Below are 22,200 nucleotides of genomic sequence, written 5' to 3' on the forward strand. Positions count from 1 at the left end.
TTATATAGGTATCAATGTGCGAACAGACATAGTTAATCAAGCCTGGAAAACTAAAACAGAATGAAGACACCATCGAAGATATTAAACGTAAATAACATGAAAAGAAAGCTACCACGTCGTAGTTAGGCTTCCCAACGACTGCGCCCACTGATAAAGATTGTTCAATATATGCTCGTTTGCAGTTCGTTCTGACCACATCTGCCACTGCCTGGAACATTCCAGCTGCACGGGGGGGCTGTGAAAGGCACTCCATAGGTAGTTTGCGAAGCGTTGTCGATATCTGGTATGCCCGGAAATAGCATGATGTCTTTCTTGCAAATAGAGCCAGAAGTCAAGGAAATTCTTGTGTCCGGCACGACAGAGGTAATGGACCGCATGCCCACGAATCCAGGTGACGGAGTTGGTTCGAGTCTTGGGGTAAAATGCCTCATCCGGAAACAATAACGTGCATGCAGATATATGCTCCGGCATAACTCGCAAAAGATAAGCCAGCATCTGCCGCACTAGGTGCCAAACCGGTTCCGCCTCTCCGCAGCTGAGGCGGTGCTCGTCAGAATTTACCGTGTTACAACCCACACAATTAGGAGATTCTGCCATGTGGATATTGTAGAGACGTTCTTGCGTCACCAGCTTCCCATTAGCGACTACGTACCATTGGGAAACAACGTCGGAATCAAGCATGGCATCGTGTACAGTCTTCCACACCACACGCCACCGTACGTCAGGATATTTTAGTTCGACCATATTTAGGGGGCGGCGTTGCATCATGTCGTGATATATACGTCGAGACGTGGCCACTTGTGGTGTCGTGAGCGCTACACTGCAATAACTTTGTTCTAAATAGAAACGTCCTATATAAAAGAGAAGCGCTGCGATGTCCTGTAGTGGCACCGGCGCTCTTAGTGAAGCAGGTCGTAGCGCCGTCAGAAGCAGACTCATGAGGCTCGTAGGACCACGGCGCAGCAGACATAAATGTGAGCTAACATAGAGGACAATGGCCCTATCATGGACGCTGACTAGGCCGAGACCACCTTTTTCCTTGGGGAGAGTAAGAGATACGTATCTGATCTTCAGTAACATACCAGCGCTGACGAAGTATTCCAGCGCTGCCATAATGCTACGAGCCAAGGGTTTCGGAATGGGTAGCGTTTGGGCGACATGCGGTATGCGGGTTGCAAGGTATACATTGGCATAATACGCCCGCTGAACGATGTTGAGGGATCGCAAGCGCTGATTTGCAATTCCGGCCCTAATTTGGTAAAGAAGGCGTCGATAATTGAGCGTAGTCGCGCGTCGCATGTCGTTCATGAAATCTAAGCCCAAGCAGCGGACATTATCACTGAAGCGTAAGGGGGCAATGTGTTCCTGCGGTAGCCCAATCCCGATGCTCAAGGCGACAGATTTGTCAACGTTGATTTGGCTACCAGAAGCTGTACCGTAGGTTGCAATCCAGTCCAACGTCTCGGCCATATCGTCAGCTCCTCGTATGACGATCATCAAATCATCCGCATATGCGGTGCAGCGATAGATGGAGCCGCCGAACTGTATCCCAGTGAGCCTGTCTCGGAGACCACACAACAAAGGTTCTAAGGCCAATGCAAATAACAATGTTGATAATGGACATCCCTGTCGTACTGATCGGCGGATTGGCATGGGTGCCTCCCCTAGACCACTGGTCACATTTCTTACAGAACTGAATTAGTCTTTCTCCTCTCTCATTCCTTGTACTGAGCCATTATTCTCCAAATGGTTCAGATGGCTCGAAGCACTATAGGACTTAACATTTGAGGTCATCAGTTCCCTAGACCTAGAACTGCTTAAACCTAACCTAAGGACATCACACACATCCATGCCCCACGCAGGATTCGAACCTGTGAACGTAGCAGGAGCGAGGTTACGCACTGAAGCGCCTAGAACCACTCGGCCACAGCGGCCGGAAATTATTCTCCCGTAACCCTTTCTTTTACTCCTTCCCCTACGACTGCATTCCAGTCTCCCATGACTTTTAGGTTTCATCTCCCCTTACTTACTGCATTACTCGTTCAGTATCCTCATATGCTTTCAAACAGTTATGTTCCACTTTTACTTCCTTGTCTATGCATGCTGAATCATCGAATGCAAAGATTATAGAGCTTATTTGAGGAGATACAAATCATTTGAAAATTGTGACTCGACGGATTTCGCGACGAGGACTCAGGGCGAACGGCGTCAGACCTGGATGAAGTATGGGGCGCACCTGCTGCTGGGTACCTGCGGTCACGTGTACTCATTAAAGGAAGGCCGCCACTTTGGGATCACGAATTTTCGTCAAACTTTGTACACCTTTAGTAAGTCATTAAAACAACATAAAGCGCAAGCAGTAAGGTGTAATTCCGAGAAAATCGCAAGAGAAGTTTTACGCGTCAACTATGTAGCGGATGTACAATGAAGTGCTAAAGAAACTGGTATAGGCACCTGTATTCAAATACAGAGATATTTAAACAGGCAGATAAGGCGCTGCGGTCGGCAACGCCTATATAAGACAACAAATGTCTGGCGCAGTCTATAGGTCGGTTACTGCTGCTACGAAGGTAGCGATGAAGTGGGTTTTCCCGAACGATCATTTCACGAATGTACCGTGAATAACAGGAATGCGGTAAAACATCATATCCCCGACATTTGTGCGGCCGGAACAAAGACCCTCCAAGAACGGCACTAACGACGACTGAAGAGAATCGTTCAACGCGACAGAAGTGCAACCCTTCCGCAAATTGCTGAAGATTTCTGTGCTGGGTCATCAACCTGGTGTCAGCCTAGGAACCATTCGACGCAACATCATCGATGTGGGCTTTCTTAGCCGAAGGCCCACTCTTGTACCGTTGATGACTGCACGACACAAAGCTTTACCCCTCACTTGGACCCGTCATCACCGACATTGACTGTTGATGGCTGGAAACGTGTTGCCTGGTCGGACGAGTCACGTTTCAAATTGTATCAAGCGGAAGGACGTGTACGGGTACGAAGACAACCTCATGAATCCATGGACCCTGGATGTCAGCAGGGGAATGTTGAAGCCGGTAGAGGCTCTACATTGGTGTGGAGCGTGTGCAATTGGAGTGATATGGGACGTCTGATACTTTTAGATACGACTGTGACAGGTGACACGAACATAAACATCCTGTCTGATCATCTGCTTCAATTCACGGCCGTTATGCATTCCGACGAACTTGGGCAATTCCAGCAGGACAATGCGATACCCCACACGTCCAGAATTGCTAGAGACTGGCTACAGAAACACTCTTCTGAGCTTAGACACTTCCGATGGCCACCAGACTTCTCAGACTTGAACGTTATTGAGCATATCTGGAATATCTTGAACCGTGCTGTTCAGAAGAGATCTCCACCGCCTCGTAGTCTTACGGATTTATGGACAGCCCTGCAGGATTAATGGTGTCAGTTCCCTCCAGCACTATTTCAGACTTCAGTCGTGTTGCGGCACTTCTGCGTGCTCGCGGGGGCCCTACAAGATATTAGGCAGGTGTGCCAGTTCCTTTGGCTCTTGAGTGTATATGTGCGATGGTTCTGACCGTAAGAAGTCATTTTGCTCTAGCGCTTAGCACTCGCGCTGTGCAGAAGGGTCGTTCGAATCCTTCTAACACTTATTTTTTAGTATTTTTTCTTTATTTTCTTATCTATCATCACTTGTCTCATTATTTAATTTCTATGACATCTGAAAGATAATATAATGAAGGAAACCACGTCCATTTTCATGAAGGTGTGGTGATTTTCATATCTTAATTGAGCATTTACTATTTTTAATTAAATGTTCAAGGACGAAGGAAAGGCTTGTAAAGCCGAAGTCAAACCTCGATAAATAATGACTCGAATGACTTTGTTCAGTAATACAGTGAATCAAAATGTGCTAGACCGCAAGAGCAATGTACAATTACTCTCGAGATCACACGCTGCAGGATAGTATTTATCATACAGACATAGGAAACATAAATTGAAACGGCTTCCACTACATCGCATGAATGCAGTTGTCCCGCATGTACAGCGAATGTTCAGAGTTTCTGAGGAAAAACACAGCTCATTGACAGTTTGAAAAATTTCAGTTTCTTACGATAATGGTTCAAATGGCTCTAAGCACTATGGGACTTAACATGTGAGGTCATCAGTCCCCTATGACTTAGAACTACTTGAGCCTAACTAACCTAAGGACATCACACACATCCATGTCCGAGGCAGGATTCGAACCTGCAAGCGCAGCAGCAGCGCGGTTCGGGACTGAAGCACCTAGAACCGCTCGGTCACAGCGGCCGGCTTCTTCCGATAGTTCAACGTGGATTAAAAATAAGTTCGAGTTTGAGTCGAACCATGGTAACGTAAACGTTTATCTTACGAAGCTAGAACGCCAACCACTAGACCAACACGTACTCTAATGTCCGACTCCTACGCACAGATACACAGGCCAGTGGGACAGGCGGAACGGTCCAAGTTTGAAAATGGGCGGATGTGAGCTCAGAGCCGCTGTTGACATACACAATGTCTTCTCACACATCGTTCATATTTGCACTAATACAATGTAAACTGTGATCTACACAATGAGGGGTAGTACCCAAAGGGGGAACGTATGCATATTTGCAGTATCTTCGGCAAAAAAGTCCTTATAAAGTCTAAAGATTTCAAGGCATTGTAACTAGATTTTACATAGATGTTAATAAATGTTACATGGGTACACATATACGTTTTCATGCTGATTGAAGTTACACATTTTTAACCAAAAATAACGGAAATTTTTTCTACAAGGTGAGTGAAAATGTTCCCTCCTTGAAACATTTGTCAAAATGAATTTCATGTATTTTTCTACTAAGTTTAATGTATCACTATTAAAAATGTCTGAGGAAATAGTAATAAATGAAAATTCCTTTCACAGAATGTTTCATTATAGTGCTGACGAATTGCACGCCAGATTTAAGTACTACAATGTCAGTGGTTTGTGACAACCACACCATGTTTCATCATAGTATTGACAAACTCAATGCCAAATTTTATTACTATAATGTCAGTGGTTTGTCAGGGAGAGGCACATAAAGTTGCCAAAATGTGTGTTACGGAAACCTGAATCAAAGATTTGACAGTGTTTGCATTAGGCCTTCCCTTATCTGGCTGGACTAGTGCAATCCAAATGCATATTCCGGTTCATCCTCAAGCAGTCTTTTCTTTGCTTTTCCTCTTAGGTTAACCCGATTTTCGATCTGAGTAACTATATCAACTGCATAAATTCTCCTATTATCGATTTCCTTCAATATCGACAGTGTGTAAGCCCCTGTATCAAATCCTGGCCTCCTTAGAGTCCATAGTCCCCCAAAATTAACACAGTTAAAAGCTAAACAAGCACCATGCGCTGCAACAGTAGTTGTGGAAACAAATGTTGTCTTGGGGCATGGTTTTTCTGTCAGAGTATTATAAGTTTCAGTAGAATTTTGAGTTTTTCCATGCACGCACTTCTCTAGAAGTTTCGTGTCTGCTAAACACCGAAATATTACCCACATTGTGACTGCATAAAATTGGAAGAAAAGAGTCAACAATAGTTAACACGAAGAAACACAGACCAATGAAGGTGAGTGGCCCTGTACAAGCTTTTCTTAATAATTATTTTTACCATACGTTGTAGTGGAACTGAAACGTAATCTGCCAATATTCTGCCAATATACAGATATTACCTCTAATTTGAATAATTAAAAAGATACAACACATAGAACGCTTTTGCAATTGTCATTCAGAAAGCGTTTAATAACTTGTTTATTATGTAATGTACAGTGGAGATAGAACACTCCAACTGTGGTTCTCGGTGAGATGTTCCTATTTACATACCCACTTGATTTGAAGCATGCTTAGTTAAACCATGAAATGCAATGTAATTGGTTTTAATTGAGAATTTATATAACTTATGACACAAGACAAGTACACATCCAGCAGGGCAGCATGCTTTGGTGGAGTGTGTTACACAGAATATTCAACCCTTTGCTCTTAAAATTTATCTTCGCCGTAAATGATAACAGCCAAACAGTTGCAGGATAAATATTTATTGAACTCCTTGACCACGGTTTCGATATATCTAAATATACCTTCATCAGAAGCAAAAATACACCTGAAGAGGAAGACACCTTCATTAGCAAAAAACTTACCAACATAACTGCCATGGAAGAAAAAACAAACGCCTATAGTAGTTGTGTTGCTAAGTTTTTTGCTAATGAAGGTGTCTTCCTCTTCAGGTGTATTTTTGCTTCTGATGAAGGTATATTTAGATATACTAAAACCATGGTCATGGATTTCAATAAATCTTTATCTTGCAACTGTTTGGCTGTTCTTATTTAACGTGAAGATTTTTGGCAATTGCTGCTTCATCCATTTTTAAAATCTTAAAATTCATATTTTTATGCGCTTCATTATTTGTTTATAACTTTCCGGAGTTTCGCTCATAGGTAATTCAATTATGATTAGTGCATTGGAAAGAGGAGTAAAAGTCCGATCGTAAAGTTATGCCACATCTATAACTGTTGTAATATTTAATGGCACTGAGATATGATCTGTTTTCAAGCACCGCAGTGGAGTTTTTGTAACTGTTTAAACTTAAGTATTGGGTGATCTATTGCACTTAGAATTAAATGTAATATATCGATATATCGATTTGGGCAATAATTTTACCGTGCATCTAATGGCGCATTCACAGTCACAATGTTATCTATGTATGAAAATACGTAAACTAGGCTGTTGAAACTAAGAAACTCATTAAGTGACCTACATGTATGATTTTCGTTGAAGTGATGAACGAAGGTTATTTAAGGGCGCTGCCAGCTTTGGGATAGTGTTCGGCACGATCCGGTTGAGGCAAGACCTGCGCTGGTCAGGAGACAGTTCGTAATGTGTTGGTGTGAGTCTGAGCGGTTTTCCAGCCATCTCCATGCAGAAAGATAGACGTTTTTGGGTCGTCAGTAGCTGGACATCTAATTCCGCACCAATCTAGACTCTGTATATTTTTGTGCTGGAAGTTCGGCTGAACTTTTAATTTCGTGTGAAGTCTGTTTGGGACCCTGATTCTGAACACTGAGGCCGGCCTTTGAATCGCTTTGCTGGAGTCGAATTCAGAATATTTCGGTTAGATCCAGTTTAGCTGTTATTCGATAAGCGATCTGTTTTCATTTAGATTTAATTTATTTAATTTTTATACAGCAATTAAACTTCCTGCTATATTGGGGGCTTGAGTCGCTTTCTAAACCACTTAATAGCGTAGTTCACCAGTCTTCGTATTTAATAATAATCTGGAGACAACTAACTTTGTTTAGTGAAAATTGTGTTGCAGATCTTTATTTTACTTATTTTGCACCTACATACAACATAGTTAAATTTGTCTTACTTGTTAATAGCACCTGGGTGTTATTTATTCATTTATTTTAAAATTTAAGCGCACATAAAGAGGGTAAAGAGACAGAGCATCACACACAGAAACAGGCAATGAGAGTTAGTGTGATTTTGTTTTTATGTACTGCCAACACACTCACTAATCTCGCAAAATATTGTTAGTAATTCATTATCAAAGTGGACGGCATGGATATGTGTGAGACTGCGAGGGATTCCAGGGATTGATCGGCCACGGAATAGTGAAATGATCTAACGCAGAGGGAACATGTAGTTTACAAAAGTTCTGAAATATCTAAAGTCATGTTTACAGGGCGCAGCTTTGACATTTCGGCAGTTGAGATGACAAGTGTGCTCTTGGTGTTACAGTGGCGTACTACCCGCGCTACGTGGAAGTGGTGCGCGACCCCAAAGACTTCGATCTTCTCTACAGTTCCACCTCAGGACCCATCAACGAGATTCTACTCTGAAGCCACCCTGACGTCCATCATCATTCCGTCACAAATCACATTCTGCAGCTCAGGTAGGCACTGTTGAAATAGCTCCTGACTTCAGAGTACGCGAAAACCATTCAGTCGTAATGGGCTCAGTGGCACACTACGTAAGTGCCAGACGATAGATCCAAAGATTGTGAGTTTCATACCCCGTCAGTTCTACAAGTTATGCCTTCCACGTATGGAGATTGGGAAAAAAGATTACTTAAAAGTCTCTGGGCGTGCTGTACTTAGTCTAATCTTATCCCTGAGATTCCTAATGAGGCGATAAACTGGAGTCTGGTATACACTGACGTGAAAAAAACTCATGGGATATCGATGTGCACATATGCAAATGGCGGTAGTGTTGCCTACATAAGCTATAACGTGGCACTGAATTGACAGAACTGTCACTTGCACTCAAGTGATTCATGTGGAATGGTTTCCGACGTGATTATGGCCACACGATGGGAATTAACAGAATTTGAACGCGAAAAGGTAGTTGGAGCTAGATGAATGGCACGTTCCATTTCGGATATCTGTAAGGAATTCAATATTCCGAGATCCACATGTCTAGAATATGCCGAGAATACCAAACATGAAGCATTACATCTTCCATGGCCTTCCCTTAACGACCGAGAGCAGCGGGGTGCCCTCAAATGAGGGGTATCCTGCCCAAGAGTCTTCCCACCCTTCCTAAAGTGGTGCTCTGTTGCCCACCCAACCTCCAAAACTTCCTAGTCGATCCCTATGCCACTCCCAATCCCAGTCCCTTGTCACTAGGATCATATTCCCACGGAAGACTCAGGTGCAAAACCTGCCCAGTTCACCCAACCAGCACTTACTATTGCAGACCTGTCACAGGTTTTTCCTACCTCATCAGGGGCTGTGCTACTTGTGAAAGCAGCCATGTCATTTACCTGCTCTGCTGCAATCATTGCACAGCTTTCTATATTGGTATGACTACCAACCAGCAGTCCACAGGATGAGCAGCCACCGCTGAAGTGTGGCCAAAGGTAAAGTAGGCTACCCTGTGGCATAGCTCGCAGCTGAACATAACACACTTGATTTTAATGGCTACTTTACTACCCAAGCCATCCGGGTCATTCCCTCCATCATCAGCTTTTCTGAACTGCGCAGATGGGAGTTATCCTTACATAACATTTTCCTCTCCTATAATTACCCTGAACTCAATCTATGGTAACATACCGTCCCCACACCCTCCACACAACAGTTTCCACTCCGTCTGTCCTACCATCTCCTGCCCATTCTCGTCTCCCATCCTGTTTATTTGCAGCCCTCTGCCAACGCATCGGGCAGTCTTTGCCTGGGCTCCTCTCCTTTTTTGTTCCTTTTTTCTCCACCTCTACGCGCCGATTGGCAGTCTATTGCCTGCACACCCCATCAGACGGAGTTCGTCCGTCTCTCCCCACCTGTACTCTATTCTATCTTCCCCTTCCATTTCCCCACCCCATCCAGACAGTTGCTTGCACCCCATGTGATGTGTTCCAGCATGAGGTGCTGGAGTTGGTAGTCATGTGTGCGTGATCTATGATTGTGTGGTGTGTGTGTGTGTGTGTGTGTGTGTGTGTGTGTGTGTGTGTGTGAAAGTTATGTTGTGGGTGTATCACTCTTTACTGACGAAGGCTGTGGGCGAAAGCTATATGTGAGTGTCTTTTAATTGTGTCTGTCTGCAACTTGATGTGTCATCTTTATGACAAGTAGCAATCAATCTTTTCCTACGTTGTTGATCTACCTACCTGGAGTTTCCATCGTTTGATTAAGGCCTATTTTTGATACTGGTAAGCCAGGAACGCCGTTTTTGCTAGAGATATGCCGCTTTTCGTGTACTCCTTGCTCCGTCCATCTTGAATTATCTTGCTGCCTAGGTAGCAGAATTCGGTAACTTCATATACTTCGTGACCACCAATCCTGAGGTTACGTTTCTCGATGTTCACATTTCTGCTACTTCTCATTACTTTCGTCTTTCTTCGATCTACTCTTTATACATATTCTGTACTCCACAGACCGTTCATTCTGTTAAACAGATCCTGAAATTCTTCAACTTCATCGAGAGTAACAATGTCATCAGGAATTGTATCTTTGGTATCGTTTAACCTTGAATTTTAATTCCACTCCCGAATCTTTCTTTTGTTTCCGTCATTGCTTCTTCGATGTTTAGATTGAACAGTAGAGGCATAAGACTCCATTCCCTATTACATTCTTATCAATCTGAGAACTTCGTTCTTCGTCTTCCACTCTTGTTGTTCCCCCTTGGCTTTTGTATATATTGCATATTACATGCCTTTCTCTTATCTCCTCAGAATTTCGAACGTCTTCCAACATTTACCACTGTCGAACGCTGTTTCAGGGTCGACAGATCCTATGAACGTTTCTTTATTTTTCTTTAGTCTTGCTTTCATTATCGACCGCGAGGTCAGAATTGCCTCTCTGATGCCTTTACCTTTCCTAAAGTCAAACTGGTCGTCAACTAACACATCCTCCAGTTGAACTTTTGTCTTGTCTTTTCATTTATTGCAGATACCTTAATTCATGTGTCATGCGTTATTTCCTTAGTAGATTTTTAAGAATGTATCCAACCGTTCTGCTGTCGAATTTAATGATCAGTGTTTCAGTAGTTCTCTTCTTTCCAATTCTCATAACTACGCAAAAACATCGGCACTTTCACCACTCTTGATTTTTTTGTGTGGTCTGTCTATAGCACTACATGACAATTGAAATTGATTTTTTTCTCAAATCCTCAACATAGGATATGAAACGTCGTAAAGAGTTTAGTTTACTGATATTTTTCATTACATACTATCAAATATGATCTTTGAAAGGACTAGATAATGCAACGATAATCGAAATTCCAATTGACTGTAGTTATTTCAGACTTGTTGAATGACACTTCTAGGTTGAGCTGTTGACTGGTTGGTTTCTTTGTGTGTTTATTTGGGGAAGGGGACCAAACAACTAGGTCATCGGTGCCGTCGGATAGGGAAGGATGGGGAAGGACATCGGCCATGTCCTTTCAAAGGAACCATTCTGGAGTTTGCCTCTAGCCATTTAGGGTGGTCACGGAAAACCTGGTTCAGGATGGTTCGACTCGAGTTTGAACCGTCGTCCTCCCGAATGCGAGTACAGCGTGCTAACCGCTACGCTAACTCGCTCGGTAAAACAGATAGCATTACTCAGTGACCAATTGTCTCTTTCGTTGCATGCACGTAAGCCCTCTTCGAAAAATATAATTGTTTTCGAAACAGAGTTGCTAATCATTAATTGTTTTATAATGCCTCCCCAAACTTTTATAACTGCAACAGTAAATTCCCTTCATTTTCATAGAAAGAAAAGAAACTTTTTAAGTGTCTTCGCTCAGTTGTAAGGAAAATTTTTACGCAACTTGGATGCAACAAACTCACCAATAATTAATCACCCACCATGGAAAGAATGAGCTGAGTATTTTACGTATCACAGTTTAGCGCACCCTAAAATTTGGTGGATTTTATTACCCGACAAAGTAATGACAAATTGATTTTGTCAATGACGAATTTCACGTATTTGTGGTGACATAGCCAGACATTCTGAATAAAACAGCTAATGTGTGTTACTGAGGAGTCGTCGTAGCACTTTGGCTTGTGTGGGCATCGTTCAGACAACGAGATTTTCAGGTTGGAAGCGCCAGTGACTAGTTTGTTGCCCTAAATCCAAAATCATTCTCATCTCTAGTATACACTGCGCAACACAATTCAATTGTTACTTTTTCGAAACATCGTAACTGTCTCCCATTGTGACACAGAATTGTAAAATTTGGCCCAAATACACCTACAACCTTCCTCTGCGATAGTGCAAAAGCGTGGCACCCTGCGATCTGTACTCTGCAAGCCCTGGGCTCGGCGAGGCTTCAAATACCAGGGTGTCTCACGTCACACTTGAAAAAAATACTAGAGCTAAGAAGCTTATTTGAGATGGGTTAATGGCATCACGTTGGCACTAAATTTCAACACATATGTAAACTGAAGGTGGAGGGGAGAAAGGAAATGAAAGAGACTAGTGATGTCAGCAGCATCGGGATTTTACGCGAAATCAGCGGCGACGAGTCAAAATGTGTGTCGGAGTGGGATTAGAGCCCTGGATCTCGGGCTTACAAGGCAGTTGCGTTAACCATTGCGCCACTCGGAACACAGTATTTATCCTTTCTCCGTGGACTATCTCCGCACGCCTCTTGGCGTGGCCACCTAGCACAGCCTATCTTCAGTCCTTGTCCGTATCCTCTACGCTCGCTACTTAGAGATTCAAGCAGGAGATCGGACTTAAAAGTGCATTCACTCTGAAGATATTGAATTCTTGCCCATAAAGGCGGATCAGTTACATTGTTTGAAACCCAGTCCGGCATATATTTTGATTCGTCGCCGCTGATTCCACGTAAAATTCTGATGCAGCTGACATCACTAGTTCCTTCCCATTTCATTCCTTTCTCCCCGCTCCACCTTCAATTTACAAATAATGTATCACAGCTGCTGATTTCACGTGGTGTCCGCTCTTTTGCACACGTCCGAAATAACAGAAATCAGACATTCATATAACTGATTCAACGCAATGGGCAAGAATCCACCTTCTTCATTGCGGATGCGCAAATACATCCAACCTCCTGCGAGGTTCTAGGAATAGCGGGCTTGGAGGACAGGGACAGGGATTGTGGATAGGCAGTCCGCAAAGAAGCGATAAACACTGTGTTCCAGATGGTGCAGAGGTTCTGGGGTCTTGCCCATTCGTCTCGTATAGGGTGCCCAAAGGATATGCTATACAACAAATCAAGCAAATAACATTAGTAGTTTTATTTCAATAAAGCAGACTGACAATACATAACTTGAATTGACGATAGTGTCGTAAGCGATGGGTCACATCCAACATAAAGTTCTTCGTTCTACACAATGTCCATACATGCAATGGATATGGTTCACTAATAACTGTTCTCGTAGCACTCTCTGCTAGGCCGTGCTAATACTCTGTGAATACCGTCCACTAACGTCCGGCCGAGGCTGGCAGGAGTGGCGCTTACATTCACTTCCTGCACAGGCCGCTCCTGTCGTGGCGCGGTCCTTGTCAGCGGGCTATTGGCTGACGTCGCCTCACCGCCTTCTCTGGTCTTCCTCTTCATTCCGGTCCTTGTGGTTACGCCAGTACAGAGGTTATCACAACTGCCTAGTAAGCAGGAGATCCTGGGTTCGAATCCCGGTCCAGTACAAATTTTCACTCGTCGCCGCTCACTGCGTAAAATCCTGATGCAGCAGGCGTCACTAAACCCATTTCCTTTCTTTCCCTCCCCGAAGCTCCCCCCCCCCCCCCTCTCCGCACTCCCCACTCTCCACGCCACCTCCACATTCAGTTTACATACATTGTGTCACATACGTCCGAAAGAATAGACACGACACATTCACATAAATTTCACCTCAATTCTGCCCAATACCACCGTGGGCGTGTTACAAGATGGGAGGTCGGCAGGCGGCATTTGACGGCTTCTCTTAACGCCTCTCCGGTGGAGGTCAGAACAACGTTGCCCAGCATTGGTTTTGGTTTGGTTGTTTGGGGAAGGACACCAGACAGCGAGGTCTTCGGTCTCGTCGGATTAGGGAAGGATGGGGAAGGAAGTCGGCGGTGCCCTTTCAAAGGAACCATCCCGGCACTTGGCTGGAACGATTTAGGGAAATCACGAAAAACCTAAATCAGGATGGCCGGAAGCGGTACTAAACCGTCGTCAAAAAATGTTCAAATGTGTGTGAAATTTGATGGAACTTAACTGCTAAGGTCATCAGTCCCTAAGCTTACACACTACTCAACTTAAATTATCCTAAGGACAAACACACACACCCATGCCCGAGGGAGGACTCGCACCTCCGCCAGCACCAGCCGCACAGTCCAACACTGCAGCGCCTAGGACCGCTCGGCTAATCCCGCACGGCGCACCGTTGTCTGCCCAGCATTGAAACCACGCGGTTTTCTTATGAACGCCCGAAGGAAACACCTCAAATACATCGTCGCTCAGAATCGAGATGAAAAGGTTTCAGCGGGGTGGCATAAAGGTCGCCAATGAAACCATTGCCTTAGACCGTTGATATCGTCAAATGTGCAACGTTCTCGACAGCCTTTGACATTGCAGACACACCCTGTACGATTCAACCCTTCTCTAAGAAAATCCTGGAGCTGCAGCCACACTGAAGGTTAGCTGACATCTTTGGAATGTAACGAAACCACAATTTTTGCTCTGCTGTACGGGGCTGAACGCATAGAGACCTTTCAAAATCAATCGACAAAATTTGAACGTGATCTGAAGGAACGAAGGGCATTTACGCCTTTCCAGCCCTGCTATTTAGCACCACCCTGTGGCGTGTTCGCGGTGTGTCTGTGCGACACAAAGGGTTCCTCTAAGTTCTGCCCCCAGTTCGGCAACACTCTCAGTGCCACTTACACGCCATTGTTGGGCACTTTAAAAATGTCCCTGTACAGACACAGCCATTCACTGATTCTTAGACGCTGGTGTAAAAGGAAATCATTTCGACACACTTCAGCTGAAAGGTGCTACATCGCTGAACTACCACCTGATGGCCACATGTGAAATCCAAGCGGTGCCGAGAGGGATGTCTGTTACGTCGGCACTTACGTTTGAGGTGAATGGTTGTGCCTGTAAAAGAACATTTTTAAAATGCCCAACAAAGGAGCGCACGCAAGTGGCACCGAGGGTGTTCTGGAACTGAGGATGGGGGACAGGGGGTGGGGTCTTAGAGGGACCCTTCGATGTTTTATTCACACATGTGTCGATGCCACACCCCTCTATGATCACACCACAAGATCGAAACAGAAGTGCTAAAAAGGCATAAACACTCACTGCTGCTTCAGATCACATTAGTCGAAAGTTTTTGAAAAGTCCCTAGCGGTTCCACCACTATATCAGAGCACAAGTTGCGGTTGCGATCCGTCAAAAAGGGGCTAGATCTCCTTCAATGAGGTGGAGCTTCACGATGTCCTTAGAGACGGGTGTCAGCAGTGTCAAAAGGTGTAAAGAACGACGTCCTGCTTTTATTTTTTATTTTATTTATTTAATTTAAATGTCAAGTTCCGTAGGACCAAATTGAGGAGCAAATCTCCAAGGTCATGGAACGTGTCAGTACATGAAGTTACAACATAAAAAGTAATAACAGATAAAAATAAATGTTCATGAACCTGAAAGAAAATCAGTCCATAAGTTTAAGCAAACGCTATCAGCAATACAATGAGAATCATCTTAATTTTTCAAGGAACTCCTCGACAGAATAGAAAGAGTGACCCATGAGGAAACTCTTCAGTTTCGATTTGAAAGGGCGTGGGTTACTGCTAAGGTTTTTTAATTCGAGTGGCAGCTTATTGAAAATGGATGCAGCAGTATACTGCGCACATGGAGGTTTGATTTCTGCCGAGTATTAACCGAGTGAAAGCTGCTTATACTTGGGAATAAACTAGTATTGGTGACAAGAAACGACAATAAGGAATATACATATTGAGAGGCTGGTGTCAAAATACCCATATTTGTGAAAAGAGGTCGAGAAGAGGTTCGTGAACTCGCACCACTTATTGCCCGAACCGCCCGTTTCTGAGCCAAGAATATCCTTCTAGAATGGGAAGAGTTACCCCAAAACATAACACCATACGACATAAGTGAATGAAAATAAGCAAAGTAGGCTAATTTACGTGTCGAAATATCACTCGCTTCCGATACCATTAGAAAAGTGAAAATGGCAGTATTAAGTCTTTGAACAAGATCCTGAACATGGGCTTTCCATGACAGCTTACTATCTATCTGAACACCTAGGAACTTGAACTGTTCAGTTTCACTAATAATATGCCCGTTCTGTGAGATTAAAACGTCAGGCTTTGTTGAATTGTGTGTTAGGAACTGTAAAAACCGAGTCTTACTGTGCTTTAACGTTAGTATATTTTCTACAAGCCATGAACTGAGGTCATGTACTGCTCTACTTGAAACCGAGTCAATGTTGCAGACAACATCCTTTACTACCAAGCTAGTGTTATCAGCAAACAGAAATATTTTAGAGTTACCCATAATACTAGAGGGCATATCATTTATTTATATAAGGAACAGGAGCCGCTCCAACACTGATCCCTGGGGCACCCCTTACTTGACAGTACCCCACTCAGATCCCACATCACAGCCGTTATCAACACTGTGAATAATGATCCTTTGCTGCCTGTTGCTAAAGTAAGAGGTGATCCAATTGTGAGCTACTCACGTTATTCCGTAATGGTCCAACTTCTGGAGCAATATTGTGTGATCAACACAGTCAAATGCCTTTGTTAAATCAAAAAACACGCCAAGCGTTCGAAACTTCTTGTTTAGTCTATCCAGTACCTCGCAGAAAAAAGAGAATATAGCATTTTCAGTTCTCAAACGACTTCTAAAGCCGAACTGTACATTTGATAGCTAGTCGTGTGATTTAAAATGATCAATTAACCTTACATACACAGCGTTTTCGATAACTTTTGCAAACACTGATGGCATAGAAATAGGTCTAAAATTATCTACATTATCCCTTTCTCCCTTTCTATAAAGCGGCTTTACTACTGAGTACTTTAATCGCTCAGGAAACTGACCATTCCTAAAGGAAAAATTACAAATATGACTCTATACAGGGCTAACATGTGCAGCACAGTACTTTAATATTCTACTAGACACTCCATCATAACCGTGAGATTCCTTACTCTTCAGTGATTTGATTATTGTCCCAATCTCCCTCTTGTCTGTATCACAGAGGAGTATTTCAGACGTCAATCTCGGAAAGGCACTTGCTAAGAAATTTATATGATTTCCTGTAGATACTAAATTTTTATTTAATTCACCAGCAATGCTCAGAAAATGGTTGTTAAATACTGTACATATATCTGATTTATAAGTAACAGAAATATTATTACTGCAAACTGACTTTATATCGCCAACCTTGTGCTGCTGACCAGACACTTCCTTCACAACTGACCATATGGCTTTAATTTTATCCTGTGAATTAGCTATTCTATTTGCATACCACATACTTTTTGCCTTGCTAATAACCTTTTTAAGCACCTTACAATGCTGTTTGTAATGGGCTACTGTAGCTTGATTGTGACTACTTCTAACATTTTGATATAATTCCCGCTTTGCTCTACATGATATCCTTATCCCACTAGTTAGCCAACTGGGCTGTCCATTACTGCTAGTACCCCATTTAGAATGTTCTAATGGAAAGCAACTGTCAAAGATCATGAGAAATGTGTTATGGAAAGCATTGTATTTATCATCTATATTATCAGCACTATAAATATCTTGCCACTCTTGTTCCTAGACAAGTTTTGGAAAACTCTCTATTGCTGTTGGATTAACTTTCCTACGTAGTATGTAATTAAATACGACATTGGTTAGAGTACGAAAACCTTTTAGTGTTAAAATTTGTGCATCCTGGTCTGAAAGGCCATTCACCCTTTTACTAACAGAATTTCCATCTAGTAATGAAGAATGAATAAAAATATTGTCTATGACTGTGCTATTGTTCCCCTGCACCCTAGTTGAAAAAAACACAGTTTGCATCAGATCAAATAAATTTAGGAGATCTACCAACATCCTTTTTCTTGCACAATCATGTACAAAATTAATATTGAAGTCACCACTTAGAACTACTTTCTGGTACTTCCTACAAAGTGAATCAAGAACCCCCTCTAGCTGAAGCAAAAATGCTCTGAAGTCGGACTTAGGGGACCTATCAACAACAGCAATTACAAGTTTAGTTTCACTAAATTCAACTAATGCTGCACAACTTTCAAATATCTGTACAGTGCAGTGTCGTGATACGTCTATGGACTCAAATGAAATACTGTTTTTTACGTACCGAGCCACTCCCCCACAACGCAAGGAACTCCTTGAGAAACAGCCAGCTAATCTGTAGCGTGGTAAAGGAAGCCTCTGAATTATCAAATTATTTAAGTGGTGCTCTGATATACCAATAATTTCAGAGTTAACATCTATTAGCAGTTCACTAACTGTATCTCTAATAACTCTTATATTTTGATGAAATATGCTAATTCCTTCTCTACTTGGAAACATTACATCCTCTGGAGGTGAGCCCTTAGTTAGAGGCACTTCCTTTAAGCAGGTATACCTGAACAAGGCACTGCGAACTATCGTTAACGGCCGCGAAATGTATGGGTATCAACGCCCCAAGTGAAAGGGAGGCTTCATAGAAGTCGTTTATGCCACATTCTGAAGTGTTTTCCTGTCGATTCTGAGCGACGGCATGTCTGCACTGTTTTTTTCTTGGCCACCATAAGAAAACTCCGTGGTTTCAATGCTGGGTATCGCAATTATGATCTCCATCGTAGAGGCGTCAAGAAAAGGGATAGAATGTAAGAGATGGTATGACGAACGTACCATCGTTTGTCAAATATACGATGGCACTGGGCAGAATTTTTGCGAAATTTGGTGCCAATGTGACATCATTAACCCACCTTACACCGGACATGAAATACAGAGCTGTGGTCTTTATTTCACGTGGATCGACACCTAGCTACCTGAAGCGCCGCCGAACCCAAGTGTGACGTAGCAGCGCGCCACGCTGAATATTGTAGCCACGTTTGAGCCAAATTCCAAACTTTTGCGTCACTATGGGTTCTAATCACTGGATTTCGAGAAAAGTGTGTTGAGCGGTGCGTACGTTATACACTAAAGAGGCAAAGAAACTGGTGCACCTGTCTATAACATTGCGTAGGGCTCCCGAGAGAACGCAGAAGTGCCGCAACACGGCGTGGCATGATTAGTGTCTCAAGCAGTGCTGGAGGGAACTGACACCATGAATGCTCCAGGGCTGTCTATAAGTCCGTAAGAGTACGAGGGGGTGGAGATCTCTTCTGAACAGCACGTTGCAAGGCATTCCATATGTGCTCAATAATGTTCGTGTCTGGGGAATTTGCTAGCCAGCGGATGTGTTTAAACTCAGAAGAGTGTTCCTGGAGCCACACTGTAGCAATTCAGGACGTGTGGAGTGTCGCATGGTCCTGATGGAATTGTCCAAGTCCGTCGGAATGCATAATGGGCATGAATGGATGCAGCTGATGAGACAGGATGCTTATGTACGTGTCACCTGACAGTCGTATTTGGAGTCCCATATCGCTCTAATTGCACCCTACCCACATCATTACAGAGCCTCCACCAGCTTGAACAGTCCCCTGCTGTCATGCAGGGTCCATAGATTCATGAGGTTGTCTCCATACCCGTACACGTCCATCCGCTCGATACAATTTGAAACGAGACTCGTCCGGCAAGGCAACATGTTTCCAGTTTTTAACAGTGCAATGTCGGTGTTGACGGGCCCAGGCGAGGCGTACAGCTTTGTATCGTGCACCGACTATAACACCACGTTTAAACTCATCACTTAAATCTTGATAACCTGCCATTGTAGCGGCAGTAACCGATCCAACATCTGCGTCTGGCACATTAACAGTCCAATATCGATGTTGACGGGCCCAGGAGAGGCGTAAAGCTTTGTGTCGTGCAGTTACACGTATGGACTTTCGGCTCCGAAAGTCCATATCGATGATGTTTCTTAGTTTACACGATAACACTTGTTTATGGCCCAGTATTGAAATCTACAGCAATTTGCGAAAGGAGTGCACTTCTGTCACGTCGAACGATTCTCTTCAGTCGTCGTTGGTCCCGTTCTTGCAGGATCTTTTTCCGGGCGCAGCGATGTCGGAGATTTGATGTTTTACAAGATTCCTGATCTTCGCGGTACACCCGTGAAATGGTCGTACGCGAAAATCCCCACTTCATCGCTACCTCTGAGATGCTCTGTCCCATCTCTCGTGCGCCGACTGTAATATCACGTTCAAACTCACTTAAATCTTGATAACCTGCCACTGTAGCAGCAGTAACCGATCTAACAACTGCGCCAGACACGTGTTGTCTTATAAAGGCGCTGCCGACCGTAGCTCCGTACTGTGCCTCTTTACGTATCGCTTTACATGAAGGTGCATGGCTGTTCCAGTTCCTTTGGCGCTTTATTATAAGTGCACCCTTCTCTCACTCTCTGTTTTTTGATGCAAAAATATATGGATTTTTTCGGGCAAATAAGGATGTTTAAAACTGGTCCTGATAAATAATATTTCAGGCTCACAGCTTGCTTTGTTGCTTGACAGATCCAGGAACGGATGGAACATACGATGAGGGGGTTGACCTCCTCGTCTACGAGAAAACAATCGGGAGGGTTTCATCCGAGGACGAGCTAGCGACCGGCTCCTTCAACGGCACAGTCAGCTTCGGCCAGGAGCTGGACATCCCGCTGTGGAACGCCACGCTCAATAGCGCGCCCCCGGTCCATCACTACTTTTACTCGACCGGTGGCTACGAGTACAAGGTCAACATCGTCTTCAAGAAAGACGGTATCTACCCGTGGTACACGGCTTGAAACCTCTCCGACTAGTCCGTCATCGATTCCAGGATCGACGGTTCTGGAATAGCTATTGGACTGACGTACACTCTTAGCTACGAGGCCATGTCTACCCGTCGCGGTAGTTAGATGCGATACGCTAAGGACGCAGTGGGTTTGCAGACTTCCATGTTATTCTGTTCACGCTGCCACAGCGGTACCTATTTCGAATAATATGGCCAGCTGTCTCACTGCTCACAGAAAAGGTACAAAAACTTCTAGGTGTGCTATCAGTCTCAATTTGTTATCAGACATTGACCTCAAAGTAAGCTTCATTCTGTAGTTGAAGCACAGCTGGATTACTTTGTACAAATTGTATTATGTGTTGAATTAAAATTTTGTTTTGTAAAAATATTGTTTTATGAGTCAGCAAAGTACAACTCAATTAAAAATTAAAGACACAAAGCCGGCCGGAGTGGCCGAGCAGTTCTAGGCGCTACAGTCTGGAGCCGCGAGACCGCTACGGTCGCAGGTTCAAATCCTGCCTCGGGCAATGGATGTGTGTGGTGTCCATAGGTTGGTTAGGTTTAAGTAGTTCTACGTTCTAGGGGACTGATGACCTCAGAAGTTAAGTCCCATAATGCTCAGAGCCATTTGAACCATTTCTTGAAAGACACAAACAGCTACAAGTTTGCTGAATACGGTAATACACATGTTCCACAACATTCCACAACATCTTAAGTAATGACAAACTGCCGGCCGCTGTGGCCGAGTGTTCTAGGCGCTTCAGTCCGGAACCGCACTGCTGCTGCGGTCGCAGGTTCCAATCCTGCCTCGGGCATGGTTCTGTGTGATGTCCTTAGGTTAGTTAGGTTTAAGTAGTTCTAAGTTCTAGGTGACTGATGACCTCAGATGTTAAGTCCCATAGTGCTCAGAGCCATCTGAACCATTTTTGAGTGACAAACTATTCTTGATAATTTTCTTCAAGTGGTGTACTGTAGTCGTACATTTATTGAAGGCATTGTAAAGTATCGAACTCGGCTGTTGCTTACACGCATTCGTTTTCCTAGAACGCACACAGTCGGCCAGGTTCGGCCTTGCAGATCGTTTTTAGGGGCAGTATATAAAAAAGCAAACAAAGGCACATTAAGTTTGTGTTTTGTAGTTTATTTAGTGTTATTTCATCCCTCCTCACCTCATATCAGCAGCTGGTGGGCTGTCGGCAGTACATGCAACCCGCTTTTGAGCCAAGGAATAAGTAAAACTAACTTAGACCGAAAATACACTAATATAAAAGTGAGTTATTTACAAGTGAATAAAAAATTTTCAAAGATGAAATCTATGATTGTTTTTATATATAAGAAACATAACTTTCACATTTTAATTAAAAGTAGTAATAATAAAAGGCTAAGCGTAATCCGCGTGGGGTAGCCGCGCGGTCTAGGCGTCTAGTCACGGTCCGGGCGGCTTCCCCCGTCGGAAGCTAGGCTAGAGTCCTCCCTCGCGCGCGCCCGCGTGTGTGTGTGTGTGTGTGTGTTTGTGTGTGTGTGTTGTCCTTAGTGTAAGATAGATTAAGTAGTGCGTAAGAGTAGGAACCGATGACCTCAGTAGTTTGGTCCCATAAGGCATTACCACTAATTTCCAAATTTTTTGCAAAACATAAAACTGTAACAGTGCAGTTGAAACACCATGATAAACAACGATCCTAAAAAGAAACACTTGACTGTCAATAAAACTGGAAGGACCTGCCCTGGTATAGGTCGTCTGTTGCTGAAGAGAAAAAAAGTTGGGTGTTGTGGGGGCAGGAGGCTGGGGTTATAAGTATGGAAGACGTGCGCAGTGGAACAGGAGTGGTTGTAGAGGGACAAGATGGGATTAGTTGTTGG

The sequence above is a fragment of the Schistocerca gregaria genome, chromosome 2, assembly GCF_023897955.1.
Source record: "Schistocerca gregaria isolate iqSchGreg1 chromosome 2, iqSchGreg1.2, whole genome shotgun sequence".
In the NCBI taxonomy this organism is placed as follows: domain Eukaryota; kingdom Metazoa; phylum Arthropoda; class Insecta; order Orthoptera; family Acrididae; genus Schistocerca; species Schistocerca gregaria.